This window comes from Mustela putorius, unplaced genomic scaffold (assembly GCF_011764305.1).
Source record: "Mustela putorius furo isolate JIRA1106 unplaced genomic scaffold, ASM1176430v1.1 tig00000450_pilon_pilon_pilon, whole genome shotgun sequence".
In the NCBI taxonomy this organism is placed as follows: Eukaryota; Metazoa; Chordata; class Mammalia; order Carnivora; family Mustelidae; genus Mustela; species Mustela putorius.
In genome coordinates this window covers 18,366,029-18,380,970 of record NW_025421385.1, presented here as the reverse complement: position 1 = coordinate 18,380,970, position 14,942 = coordinate 18,366,029, and the positions used below count along the sequence as shown (strand labels likewise).

At 37.2% G+C, this 14,942-nt stretch overlaps 1 protein-coding gene across 2 annotated transcripts in view; it reads right to left on the bottom strand.

Moving 5' to 3' along the window:
• The window catches only part of HS3ST5 (heparan sulfate-glucosamine 3-sulfotransferase 5), a 155,008-nt gene extending 140,943 nt beyond the window's left edge, over window positions 1-14,065 (bottom strand). For both annotated transcript variants that reach the window (XM_004753544.3, XM_013056722.2), the window contains exon 1: window positions 13,864-14,065. The gene's annotated coding sequence lies outside the window, so the exon portion shown is untranslated. The remainder of the gene's footprint in view (window positions 1-13,863) is intronic.
• Window positions 14,066-14,942: the final 877 nt, after the last annotated feature.

The following is a 14,942-nucleotide window of genomic DNA, read 5'->3' as shown; positions in this document are numbered from 1 at the left end:
AATGCACTGGCTAGACCCTGGAGTAAATCAAATCACGCATGCAGCCATGCGACTTGTTAATTTGCCGTGGTCTCTTCACAATGTCTGGTACAGCCCAGTGCAATGAGGCACAAATAAAACCAGCATCCTCTGGTTATGATGCAGACTGTCAATTTTTTTTCCCCCACACTCTGTGGGCCCCAAATTGTAAGCAAACCTTCACCGATGTTGATCAGGAGGCATTCCACTGATACATTTAATCTTTGCTAAAAGGAAGGTACCACTCCTCAGCATATCTACCCAACAGTAGACACAGGGATAGCCCCCCATCTCATCATATCCTTTGTCTCATGATCTACAAACAGGGAGCTCGAGAACGGGCTAATGTGTGTACACAGGCTAGTCTATTCAGCAACGTGGTCACTGATGAACTCTTTAACAGGCCCAGAAAAACTTCAGGGGCGTCCAGAAGCAGAGAAAAGAAACATCCTCCATTTTAAAAAAAGATGAAAGAAAAAGAAGGAAAGGAAAGGGAAAGGGAAAGGGAAAGGAAATGAAATGAAAATGAAAAAAAAGGAAAGAAAGTGCAGTGCTCCCAAGAGCTCCTTCCCTGGATTCCGAAGGTTGCCGTTTTTTAGCCAGAGAGAGATTCCTGAGTCAGTGAAAGCCCTCTCCCACTGCTGCCCTCCCCTAGCAGTGGTGGGTGAGGGGGGAAGCTATGGTACTTCAGGCAGTTGGATTTCTCTTTTGGTTCTCCGGTGCTGAAGGCAGCTGCCGCGTCACCAAGCTTTTCTCATGATTAAAAGCTGATGGACAGCTGTCACGTGTCAGTTAAGCATGACTCACTCCAGCTGCTCAACAATCTGGAGGGACACAGTCTCCTGCCCCACACTCGTCTGACGGCGCACGTTCACCACTCACGGGCTTTGCTGGAAAGCCAACCTCCATGCAGCACAAGCAAACATTTCCAGGCACCGTCTGATGAAACAACTTGTTGGGTGGGTTCGATTTCAACTCAAAGGGCTTGCCAACCATGCCCATATGCCCGTATTTACGCATCTTGCCAGACCTTTTATGTGGTTATGATGACAAAGTCATTGAGTTGCCATTTAAATCCTGCTCCAAAGCTGCAGATTTAAAGCAACCACTATCCTGAGAGCAAAAATATCCCATTAAACAATCTTACGGAATCTTTTCACAATTCCTGGATGCTTATATATATATATGTACATAATATGTAGACAGCTGTAGGATGATATAAAGTTATATATAGTTTCTTCATTTCCAAGTTTAGGGAAACAATGAAAATGAAGGAGCGGTCAGGGTTCAAAGTGCTGCATTTCAAGATTTTATTTTTGAGACGAGAAACCATGTGGGATAGTAGAAATGTGACTAGTTTATAGCGATCGAGCCTTACGCAGTACTTCCATTACTCATCCCCTTTAGCCTCAGTCGTTCTCTGATACTGGCAACATTACCATCTGCACTTTACATAGAGGAAATTGGGACTTAGGTCATACAGAGAGTGAGTAGCAGAACTAGGGATTTAAATTTCGGCAGTCTGATTCCAGAGTTCCCATATTCTTAATCCACTCAGGGATGGCTCCCGCCACTCACCAGGGACAACATGGGAAAACCCCCACCCCACCCCCAGTTAAAATGAGATGGTTTTCAATGCCAAGGTGGAAAACAAAATCAGAAAGAATATATTCATTTTATTACCTGAATAAGTAAGCAGCTCTAGCTTCAGTGACAAATGTCCTTGACATTCACTCAGGTAGATATTGGTTTGAATAATTTCCTTCAGAAAAGAAATAATACTCGAAACCCCAGTGTTGAAAATTTTGATACTTTTGGAAAAGAGGAAAGCTTGGTTGAAAGCGTTTGGAGTCTTTCAATAGGTATTAAGTTTTGAAAGAATGATGTCATCTCCTGATGTGCTGGGAGTGAGCTGGGATTCACACAGAACACCATGAAGAAATGGGAAACGGATACCTTGATTAGGCCTAGCCTGAGATGACATTATTATTATTTTTAAAAGATTTTATTTATTTATCAGAGAGAGAGAGAGAGGGAGAGCGGGCGAGCACAGGCAGACAGAAAGGCAGGCAGAGGCAGAGGCAGAGGGAGAGGCAGGCTCCCTGCTGAGCAAGGAGCCCGATGTGGGACTCGATCCGAGGACGCTGGGATCATGACCTGAGCCGAAGGCAGCTGCTTAACCAACTGAGCCACCCAGGCGTCCTGAGATGACATTATTTGATCCCTGTTCGGAATGAACACCTAACTTGCCTGTGTTGAGTTCAAATCACTAGGAAATACACATGAATGCAACTTTGGGCATAAGTTTTTGTATGCACCGAACTATTTACATATAAAATACAGAAAGAGAATTTATAATGGCCATCTCAATCCATATAGAATTCCTAATTATTATTAATTTGGTGTAATCTGACTTCCTTCTTTTGCCTCTGTGTTTTTACTTCCCCAGTTAGATTGAAAGCTCTTTGTGGGAGGAAACTGCATTCGGTATTTCTTTGTTACCCTGTGGAAAACAATTCTACTTTCCACAGTAAGTGATTTATTATGCAAGTCTGAACTCTAGACGAAAATGTGTAAATGCAAATGCTCATTCACAATAAATGTGGTGCCTTGAGGCACTATTTCTAGCTTATAAGTATTTGAATATTATATTACATGATATTGTCTGTCAAACCTTACTTTCAATCATATTACTTTATTTTTACCAATTTACATAATGTGTCAAAAGACAATGAAAGGCAAAGGTGCATTCAATTTTATTCACCTTAAGAGGCAAACTAAGACACTCTGATCACCTAGGCTTACATAGAAGGGAAAGCTGGTTCACTAACTCCTTTGGTTATCAGAGAACAATTCATCTAAGAAGTGATTAAAAATGGAAAAAAAAACCAACCACATTCCTTTGGGAAAATAATATGCAAAAAACGTGGAGCCTTCTAAATCACATAAATATTCATGGAAGGGGGAGAGGAAAAAAGGGATAGACATTTCCAAGGACATCAGTAAAGGCTTCAGACAAAATGAATCCAATCAATCAAAAATAAGCATAAATCAGTTATTTTCAGTTTCCTCCCTCTTTGGTAATCTGAAATATATTAGCTTTGTGTTTTCTTAAACATCCTTTTCTGTCATTGTTGAAAATATTAAACAATTAGTCTAAAAGGCTTAATGCTCAAATACTAATAATCAGCCATCACATTAATAAGAACCAGATGTAGTTTTAAATTACAATTTCCAATTAACTTTACCTATTAGAGAAGACTTTAACTGAATTGTGTTTTGAATATCAGAACAGATAGAAGATCCAGATTTTAGCTTTTTAGTCTTAGGGGATTTACAAGTGTACAGTAACAAGTAAAAACTGGGTAAACTGTACAGTTAACTTCATTCTCTATCAGACAAAACCATCAAAACCTTGATAAGTTCACAAGTACTCATTAAGCCTGCTGGACCCTAGGTATTTACAGCTGTTTTTCATAATCATCATCATCAATCATTTAGATCCTTGTACCTACTGCTTTACATACTTTTTAATTTACTTAAGATTTAAATTATATCGGTTTAATAAATGATATGCCTGGAAATGCCTATGAAAACTCTATTCTGTGCCTTGAGAAACCCCAATTTTGTCATTATATAAAACCATGGTTATATCTTTCATTTCAAGCAAATTTAGAATCAACTTACAAGAACCAAATGTACAGCATTTTAAGATGTATTATAATGCTTAAAGTAGAAGCTGTCTTAGAAAATTAACTGATACTGCTTTAATTGTTTAATATATTTTTTTTTCATATGAAACTCCCTGGGCTTAACAGAAAGAATTTTTAATGCTTTTTTGTTGTGTTTTGAATATACTGCCGCCCTGCTCTATTAAATCTACTGGAATTATTTTCCAATCAGTTACATAATTTTTCCCTTCTGAGGGTTCATAGAGTTTGCACATGACTCTGTATCATTTCCTAGAGACACCAAGGGACCTAGGGCCCAGATGCTACTTATACTGTTTTCTAAACTCAGCATTTTACTATTTATAACTTTCTCCTTCCACAATTCACTGAAAAATAATACAGTTGTATTTCATTTGTGCTTTATATACTGATGAATAGGTAAGTAATTTCAAGACTTCATAAATAATTTCACTTATTTTTTTAAAGAAAAACTCTCTAAAGATTACTCTAATTTTTTTTAAAGTCACCTCTGGTAGTGGTATAGGGGTTATCAAATATAGGAGGCCATTCTGGGAGCTCAGGCACACTTACAGGTAAGATGACTTTGTGGAATTCAAAGGTATGGTTGGTCAGTGTTCCTTATTTTAAAGGAAACATTATTTTAGTAATAACCACTGGAAAATCTCAGGTAGAGCGATGTACCTGGAAACATACTTCATTTGGATTTTAAAGAAAGGATTCTGATCCCCGTTCTCCAGCTAACTGGCTTCCTAGACATACCATCTAGCCCGCACAAATGAAGTCCCTCTTTGGGACTCCGTTTCCACACCTGCAAAGTGTAAGCAGGTGGAATACAATTTCTGGGATCCCTTCCAGCTCATACAGGCTGTGATGCAAGAGCACTGGTAGTTAGCACTGATAGAATATGAGAATCAACATGAAAATAATTCTTCAAGTGGGATCACAATATGAATAAATGAAAAATGACTATAGGTTATTTCTTTAATTTTTGACATTTTTATTAATTTATTTATTTTTAAGATTTTTATTTATTTAAGACAGAGAGAGAGAGTAAGGGTACAAGTTGGGGGGTTGGAGGAAAGGCAGAGGGAGATGCAGATTCCCCTCTGAGTAGGGAGCCCAATGCAGGACTCGATTCCAGGACCCCAGGATCATGACCTGAGCCACAGGCAAATTCTTAACTGACCAAGCCACTCAGGCACCCATATAGATTATTTCATTTAAATATGCACTCAAATTTAGAGTTCGATCCTCATTTTTCTGAGACTCAAGTAAGAATCTTATCTCAAGTGTCCATAACTAGATATTTCCAAAAATCCAGATTAATTCTAAAAGTTAATATATTTTTACCTGATGTTTGGATCTTTTTGAACTAATGTGGCATTGCTTAACATCCCTGACAAGAATTACGGTTACAGTGATACCATAATTTAAAGTCACTCCATAAATCATAAGCTTTCAGGACAAAAGACAAAAAAATTAAATCTAATGTCATTTTGTATTCTTCATCATTTGAACCCTGGAAATTCCACGGCATTACTTGGAGGGCATTTATTGATTATATCGCCCGTAACAAAACCGGGGCAAAGAACTCCAGTGCTAACACTTAGGTAACGCACAAGGTTGACTGCTTTAGTTTGGCTAAACTCTAAGGTAAAGCTCTTACGTGTGAGTGCCAACGCATGGAGGCTTGTCATTAACGTAAGAACCTTTGGAAGAGTCATCGAAGAATGATTCTACCCTCCAAGTCTGATCCACATACTCTGATTTTAAGTCAGCCAGACTGAACATAGAGAAACATCTCCCGAAGAGCTGGTCCTAATACAGAAGTATCAGATGTGGTCCCACTGCCATGCCCTCTGTTCTGTCATTACCCCCCTGCCTGTTTTACCTTTTCTTTTCTTCCTTTTAGGCCTTTGTGGGGTCCATATACTATGACATAATTCACTTCCTTGTTACAATTCATTAGTGTTGTCTGCATGTCCCCCGTCTCCCAAAATGCCACATTTTGTTCACTACTGCATCTTAAGTCCTAAAACAGCCTGGTACTTAGTAGTCATTAACCAAAGACTCTTTGAATGGAAAAAGAAATGAAGTTTGCACTGGATTATAACCTGTCCAGCTACAGGGCATCCTTCTCACTGGAATCACTGTACTATGCTTAAAAAACAAATACTTTCCAAGCCAGTGTAGTTTCTAAATTTCATACTGGGCTTGGCTGGACATTTACTTCCCTTGTTATAAAAAAATCAATCCTTAAACTTGGCAGTGTTGACCAGACACGAGGAAAATACAGCGGTCACGGCTTGGTGTTTATATACCTTACTCACGAAAGAAGAACAAAGAGTACAAAGAGTAGAAGTACCTGGGCACAAGCATGGAGGTAGGACAGTTTGTGGTTGTAAAATACCGGCTCAGACACTCCTCTCCTCTGTTTGGTTTTAGCCAACTTGATGGAACTGCCATCTAGAATGTTCTTATTCAAAGGAGAAGACCAATACCTTAGTAATGTGTGGTTTCCATAGTTCAACTTGTTTCCATAGTTCAACTTGCATTTATTACAGAGGTGGTTATTCTGATATCAGCAGACCAAAGACGAGAACTGAGCAATCTTTACTTTCTCAAACAAAAGTAAAAAAAATTTGGCCCACATAGTTGAGGCTTAGTAGGAGAGAAAGAAATTAAACTGGAGAAAATTTATGTAAATTAGAAAAAAAAAACTCTGCTCTTTAGGAATAAAATGGTCTGCTGAAATATAATCATTTCATTTAAATCCTTTTGCTGAACTAATATATCGTAAAGGCCACTGTATTACATTTTTATTTTTGAGTGTTTTTCTCTTTTTATTTTAATAGGAGTGTCACCTGCTAGCATATATGACATTTCTTCACAATTTTAGGTCAGAAAAAAATAAGCTTTTTTCCCCCCCATATAATTTTTCATGCTCTACAAAGTTTGCCATCATAAACCACTCTGCATTTAATATAAATAGGGATTGCATTAGAAAAGCTATTTAACTGTATTCCATTTCACTTGTGAGGCTAAGCGGCTTTGCATGGTAACTAAGTTGTGTTGCTGGGACGATGCTTGGAGGCCGTGTTAACCTGGAACTGGAGTTACCCAGATGTACCCTACTGGACTCAGGAGTCTGCAGAACGAGGGCAGGAAACCTGCTTCGAGGAGGATGGGAAACTGTTACAATCTGCGTTCCTAAATGGAATGAAAATTTTTGCTCAGCAGGAACCTCTCGATGGCAAAAACTCTGAAATTATATCCTGCTGTTAAGAATACCTGTTGGGGGGACGCCTGGGTGGCTCAGTTGGTTAAGCAGCTGCCTTCGGCTCATGTCATGATCCCAGAGTCCTGGGATCGAGTCCCACATCGGGCTCCTTGCTCGGCAGGGAGCCTGCTTCTCCCTCTGCCTCTGCCTGCCATTCTGTCTGCCTGTGCTCGCCTGCTCTCCCTCTCTCTGACAAATAAATAAAATCTGTTGGGGGCTAGAGGAAGAGGAACAGTCCACTGTTCTTCAAATCAAGTAAGTTTAATGTACACATGTACAGTCTTAGTGGGAGCTACAGTTGGTTTGTTTGTCTCCCAAAGATAAGCAACTTGAAACTCCCTTACGTTGATAATGAAAAAATTATTGTCATAAGCAAGTACTTGATTTTTGGTTAATAGGTAGTTTGTCTTTGACATGGAAATATTTTCTCTTTGGGCATCTGGGTGGCTCAGTGGGTTAAGCCACTGCCTTCGGCTCAGGTCATGGTCTCAGGGTCCTGGGATGGAGTCCCGCATCGGGCTCTCTGCTCAGCAGGGAGCCTGCTTCCCCCTCTCTCTCTCTGCCTGCCTCTCTGCCTACTTGTGATTTCTGTCTGTCAAATAAATAAATAAAATCGTTAAAAAATATATTTTCTCTTGAAACTAAATTTCAATGCAAGTGTTTTGCTTATAACAGGGAAGATGACTTTGTGGACTTAGTCCAACACCTAAAATGTGGACAACAGCTACTTCTTGGGATGTTTTTAGAAGTTAGGGCTATTTGCTGAACAAACTCCTATGGTAGCCCTGAAAACTATTATTTATTTGCAATTCTATATGTTCATTATATGATCATTCACTACAAAGTTCCTCTTTTGTCTTAATTAATGCTTTTTGGCCCTAAATTTCACTTTGGCTTTTCTAAATATTTTTTTCAAAGATTTTGTGTTTCAGTAATCTCTAAACCCAACATGGAGTTTGAACCCACAAGCCCAAGAGTCACATTCTTTACTCACTGAGCCAGCCAGGGTCTTCTAAGTTTCGCCTTTTCTCATACTAAGATTCTAACTCGTAATGTCTTTAGATTGCTTTTGCCTACCTTCATTTTCAAATTTTGAATAACTTTGTTTTGGACCCATCCTTGTATGCAAGCTGAGAATTTAGTTCTGTACTGTGATCTAATTGAAAATAATAATTTCTTTGAAAGAAATAAATGTATTCCATGTATTAATATGAAGGATATGACAGGATATGGATATTTTTTCATAAGATTTTACGTGTTCTGTTAAAGGTTTTGACAATCATTATATGGTCTGTTTGCCTTATTTAATATTTATATATAGTTTCTTGAGCATATTTAATAGGGTGCATATTTTCTTCTAATTTATAACTTTGTAAGTTCACATAATAACCAACATACGGAGTTTGTAACTTTACGTAATAACCTTGATCTTCTACATCTTTAGAATATTTTTCATTCCCTATGAGGAGTACAGAGAAGTTCTTGTCTTCTTTCTTCTCCCCATTCTTTTTGGCCTGGTGTTGGACAACAGCATGACTTCTCAGTGTCTTTTTTTTTTTTTTTTGGACTCTTAAATACTTCTATAACTTGATTTGTCAGGTTTAAAGGATATCCACTGATGCCTAGATATCGAGAATAAAGCAATAAGCCAACTTATTGCATGCACCAACTTGCATGTTGCACCCTCCTAATTTTTGTTGGTTGCTTTAGTTCTGTAGGACGTTATACTTGTATGCTCTGTCCCCCTCATCGACATACGTATTTCAGATTTAGTTTTACAGTGACATAGGTTTAATGCTCATGATTGGATTGGTTATTCTGCAGTCACCTATTGGTTTGATGGACTCTGTCCTCCAACTGTGGTCCCCAGGAGGGCTCACTGATAAGAGCAGTTCCTGAGTTCCTCTATGCTCAGAATATTTGCTTTTACACTTGAACGGTAATTTGGCTGGTCATATATGCCTTGGGACCCACTTCTTTCCTATGATGACAGTAAATTCATGATCTCCCAAGGTATTTTATTTCATTGTTAGATATCTGAACTGTAACCAGGTGAGTTTTGTTTCTTTTTGTAACTTTTGTGAAAATTGGTCTCCTTGAGAACTTCCAAAGGAGCAGCTTGTCGTCCCTGCCACATAAATTCCCAATCTAGGCTAAAAGTACCAAGTCATTGAAGGAGAGTTCTAAAGGCCAAAATGTCTCCAAAAAGCCTTTTTAGTAGACTCAATGATTTGTTACTCAGTAATGAATTACATCTTCCTTGCCCTCCTCCTTGTGCCGTACCCAAGTGATCTTTTAAAAAGCAAGTTATAGGGGGCCTGGGTGACTCAGTGGGTTAAGCATCTGCCTTCACCTCAGGTCATGATCTCGGGGTCCTGGGATCAAGCCCCACATCAGGCTCCTAGCACAGCAGGGAGCTTGCTTCTCCCTCTCCCTCTGTTGCTTCCCCTGCTTGAGCTCTTTCTCTCTCTCTTTCAAATAAATAAATAAAATTAAATTAAAAAAAAAAGAAACTTCTTAAAAAAAATAAAGCAAGTTAGAGTAATCCTTTCAGAGAAAAAAGGGACCTCTGGGATCATCTACTGCAAAGGTCTTATTTTAGGATGAAGAAACTGAAGCCCAAGGAAAGGTAGAGAGAGTTCTCCAAGGTCATGCCATTGCCAGGAAGCTGAGCCTGACCTTGAACCCCAGAGAATGCCAGGCAAGGGTTCTTTTCCTTTCACCAACTCCTCCAAAAATACAATGATCAATTTTTGTGTGTGGTGAGAACATTTAAGTTCTTCTCTCTTATGTGAGCTGATGGATATGTTAACTAATCTTACTGTGGTAATCATTTTGCAGTATATATGTGTACCAAATCATCATGTTGTATACCTTAAATGGATATAATGTTATAAATCAATTATCTCTCAATAAAGCTAAAAAAGATACAATGATCAAAATTGTTTCATTTCACCTAAAGAATTTAATGTACGTCCCATGACATACAAAAATCTACCTAATGTCTGGTTGAAAATTATTATTTCATGTCTCATTCTAACTATGTATGGAGTGACTCATGCAGGATAGCTGTACTAGAGAATTTTCAGTGGGTTTATTGTTCATTTACATTACATAATTACATAAATTGTCACTTTCATTTTCTGTTTCTTGAAATTGAGGAACTTCAGATAAATGTAGATTTAGTTTTCTTTCACCAAACTCTCTAAACCATCATTTTGAAATCAAATTACACAGTTTATGCTTAAAACATAAGGGCCAGATTCTATCTTCAAATACACCACCCACTCTCTAACAGCAGAATTTGGCCCTAAAAACCCATTAACAAATATTGTCATTAAACTAAAGAGCTAATTACTTTGGATTCAGACAGAATGAACAAAATCATAGGCCAACTGCAGCTGGTGGTAATAATGGTGAGACTAACCGTATGTTACACTGGAGATTTAAAGAACAAAGACGTATTAACACTAATGCAACCAAACATATAAAATTATCCTCTAAATGGAGAAAGCTATTATAGCGGAAAACTTCTTGAAAGCACATTGGAATTATCTGATAGATGAAATAAAGGATAATTCCAAGGAATTAATTGTCATAATTGGAAGTTACCAGTATTTAATGAAGAGAGAAACTTGAAAATTTTAGTGTCTTGCAATATCAACAAATGAAGAGTTATATCTAAGAATCATTTTCTCTTATTGGAAGTACTATCCTCACATTTAAATCAGTTTAAACTACAAGATGCAAGGGCTTTGCTTTATGGCTATTTTAAACAAAGGTTATCAGGACTACCTTTTAGTTCTATAAAAGTAAATTTCCCGGATAACTGAATATTTTCCCAACCCTTGAAAAATATTTTAAAATTACATTAATAATACATAATTTAGAAAAAGTTTTACATACCCTGAAAAGCAGTAAGAATCAAATATAATTTATCAGTTGAACATAACCATTAATAGTGTTTTGCTATATATCATTCCAATTTTTTTCCAATACATCTGGTGCTTTTTTAATAAAAATGGGACTATATCAAAACATGGTCTATAACTTGTTGCTTTCATTTACAGTGTATTATGAGTATTTCACCCACATCAATAATTATACTTTTACTACATAAATTTTAATGACTTAACAACTTCTTAAATTGAGAACAATAAACACATTTTAATCTTTTCAGGTATCTCACAAATATCATTATTATACTGTTTCATAATAACGCTAACACTCTCCAGAGATTGTTACACAGTAAATCTTTCTCCTGTACGAAATGGCCCCAGATGGCTCTACTGTTCTAAAGTTGTATCTGACTTTAGCTCTTTTCCTCCTTTGATATCAGAGTTCCATATAAAGCTGACCAAAGGGGAGGTGAACCATGAGAGACTATGGACTCTGGAAAACAATCTGAGGGGTTTGAAGTGGCGGGGGGCGGTGGGAGGTCGGGGTACCAGGTGGTGGGTATTATAGAGGGCACGGATTGCATGGAGCACTGGGTGTGGTGCAAAAATAATGAATACTGTTTTGTTGAAAATAATTAAAAAATAAATTAAAAAAAAACCCAAAACCTAAAGTAGACCTAACTTGGGTGTTTTCATTTTTAGATTAATGACATGAAAGATTATCTACTGACAATGAAAGTAATTAACGATTTTAAGTTGAATTATATTAATAAGAACTCAGGTACTCTCTTTACTTCTTCAACCTTCATCTTGGATGACAATTTCTTTCTGGCCTTCCTTACCCAAAAAATCATTATTGAAAAACATTTGCTAGGTTTGCCTTGTTAAAGAGTCACACCTTGCTAGACAGATGTTGACTGCTCTTTGTATTAACCTTTTACACAGCAAGCTTGCAAGAGAAAAACATGTGATTATATATGAGGGGACCAGACTAGGAAGAACTTAATGGTCCATTTCTGCTCTAAAACTTTATGCTTCTATTCTTTAACAAAGTTTCTATAATTTATTCTTTTGTTGTATATTTGCCTCCTGAGTATGGAGCCTGTCTCACTCAGGTTCCCTGAAACTGCACAGTAAGTTTTCTTTAGGGAGTCACAACTTCAGAAAAATATGCCTGTGATAATGAATGTGACTCACTTGAGGACACTATTTCATTCTCTTTCCACCTGCTCCTCTGCAAAGGAAAAAGGAAAAGAAAAAAAAAGGCAGAAGAGGATTTTTCTATGTTTCTCTGAAATAAAAGTATTACAGAAGATTTGCACTAAAAGCTTTATTAAATCGTACTTGAGAACTTCTTTGAATCATAAACTTGTATGGTACCTACTTGAGGATTTTACAGTTTGGGTGCTACAAATTTTAGGATTTTATCATCAGATGTGGCAGTGAGAGCATTGCCTATTGAGAACAATACTGACAACAAATGGATGTGAAAATTCATTATTACAGCTAATCTAATTCTGTAATTGTCTAGATTACTTGAAGAAAGTGCTACCTTGTTTTATGCATGTCTATATTCATTTTATTTGTGTAATACTAATAACTAATATGTGTAGCTAATTGCCACTATGGGGATATACTTTTTTTTTTATTAAGGATTTATTTTTGCCATTTGATATTTTATTGACAAGAAACCCTTTACAATATGAACACATGCACACAAAAACTGTCTATTAGCCTGAAATTCAATCGGAGGATTTTAATTAAAAATATAACTCTTCACTAAGAAATAGGATCATGTTGCACCTTTAAGGAACCATCACAATTTCAGTTCTGCATCTGCCTCTACTAATCACTTTTACCACTGGAGCAAAAAAGCAAACTTTACATAAACTTTAAACTGCACATAATAACGATGAAATTGCTAAATGAGATAAGGAAATATAATAAGGTGATATTCAAGAAATGTGCATATAACCTGCTATAAAGATATCACATGATTTAGAAGTTTTTATCCGCAAAGGACAATGAGTAGCTAATGGTGTGTTAAGCAGATTTGTTCTCTTGAAAATCTAATGCAGAGTTTTCCAAATGAAGAAAAAAAGAAAAAAAATAACTTCAAAAATGAAAAAATGCTTAGCCAACCCTGGTAATTCGCTCATTATTTCTGTCTTCTTAGAAAGTTCTTAGAATTGATCCAATAAGTATAAACATCGGAATAAATTAAAACATTACAGAAAATAGAGAACCAGCTCAAGACCGCAATGGGCACACGCTCACTCTGAAAGCAAGACAGGGACTCCTGGGACTTAGCCCATCACACTGAACTTGAAAAAGCTGTACAGAGAGCACGAACTTCAGTTTGGGGGATCAAAAAAGGAGCACTAATTTAGCACCTCTGTGCTAAATGTGCCTTCCTTATTTATTCTTGTAGCTGAAGGAAACAAACATAAAACCCCAGTTAGTATAAAGTTTGGACAATTAGAAGTATATCGTTTTGAATGTCAACTTCAGCATTTCCCAAAGGACCAAACCCACTTTCATCACGATCCTTTGGGGTGCGTAAATAAAATGCAGGTTGCTGGGTCACATCTGAGGTGCAGTGCATCTAACTCTCTGCGAAATACGCCCAGGAAATCAGAATTTTACAGACCCTCTCCCCCAACCATGTGACTGTCACTCACATTACTATTTGAAAGCCACTGCGATTACCATGACTTTTTGTGTGAAACTGATGATCAGTTATCAAAGTTTACCACTGAACCCTGCTTATAATTACACTGATATGAGATGTAACAACTTTTACAGTTTACATTTTATTTTCCCTTCTTGCTGCGGAACTATACATAGATGGCTATTTTCCCCATATTCAGTAACTGCTTTTAACTTTTGTATATTTTATAAAATATATTAAATATTCACTTTTGATATAATTAGGGGTACATAGCAATGTGATTTCCTTCCAAAATTCACTTACCTTCAAATCTGTATGTTTATTCAGAAAGTTCTGAGCAGATACGATGGAAATTTCCAAGAAGACTATATGCAGTGGATTCTCTAATTTCCACGTATTTCAAGGTTGGCCAACGAGACCCCAGAAGAAGACACCAGAAACGCCATGGAGAAGGTAAGACACCAATACCGGAGCCTCTGGGCACCTGATTATCTCTGAACAGAAAAGAAACATAAGTAGTCAGTCACCTGAAATTCATAGAGAATCTGCTATGGAGAAGGTTATTTTCAGTAAACTGGCAGTGTTACTAAATTTAAACTTGGCCTGGGTTTGCTGCTCCCTGATTTAGCACAGTTGTCATTTAAAATTTCACGTCATTGTGAAGGCAGAATTGCATGATGCTACTGCCTGCAGAGGACGCCGGTTGAATTCACGTGGCTTTAATTGACTATTTCTTCTAAACATTGCATCAAGTGTTATTACCAATTTTATTTTTGATATGCCGATGCTAGACTTTGGTGCTGAATTTCTTTCTAAGTCAAGGTTGATAAGTTCTCTTGGAAATACATCCTCACGTGAGCCTCTCTCCCACCCCCATAAAAGATAAAATGCGACGATACTTTTACAAAATCCCAATGGAATCATCTGGTACTTTTGCTATATTTTCTCTCATGCGTAATGCTTGCCAGGATAATTAGACATAAACAAAAATAATATCTTTCTCGTCAATATGTCTTGCCTCCTCAGGGAAACCAAAATTCTAGCAGTTTGCTGAATAAGTTAAGCAGACATTGGTAGGGGCTAATGGAAAAAGAGACTAAAACATCTCGTTTTAAAACTGGTAATTGACAGTGCAAATATTCTCCTAAAGAGTAGAGAAAGCGACATATACAGATAAATACAAAGTCAAATACGCAGGGACAAGAGCGTAATACACATGTAAGCATAGAGTACACTACAAAACAAGTTTTTCATAGAAGACATTAATGTTTGGCCACCCAGACACCCTTCCCAACTTTCTTCCTTCTTGCTATATTTCACAAATAGAGAACAGAAAATCAAATAAAATGCTCACTTTTCCAGTCCCCCTACTGCTAAGAATT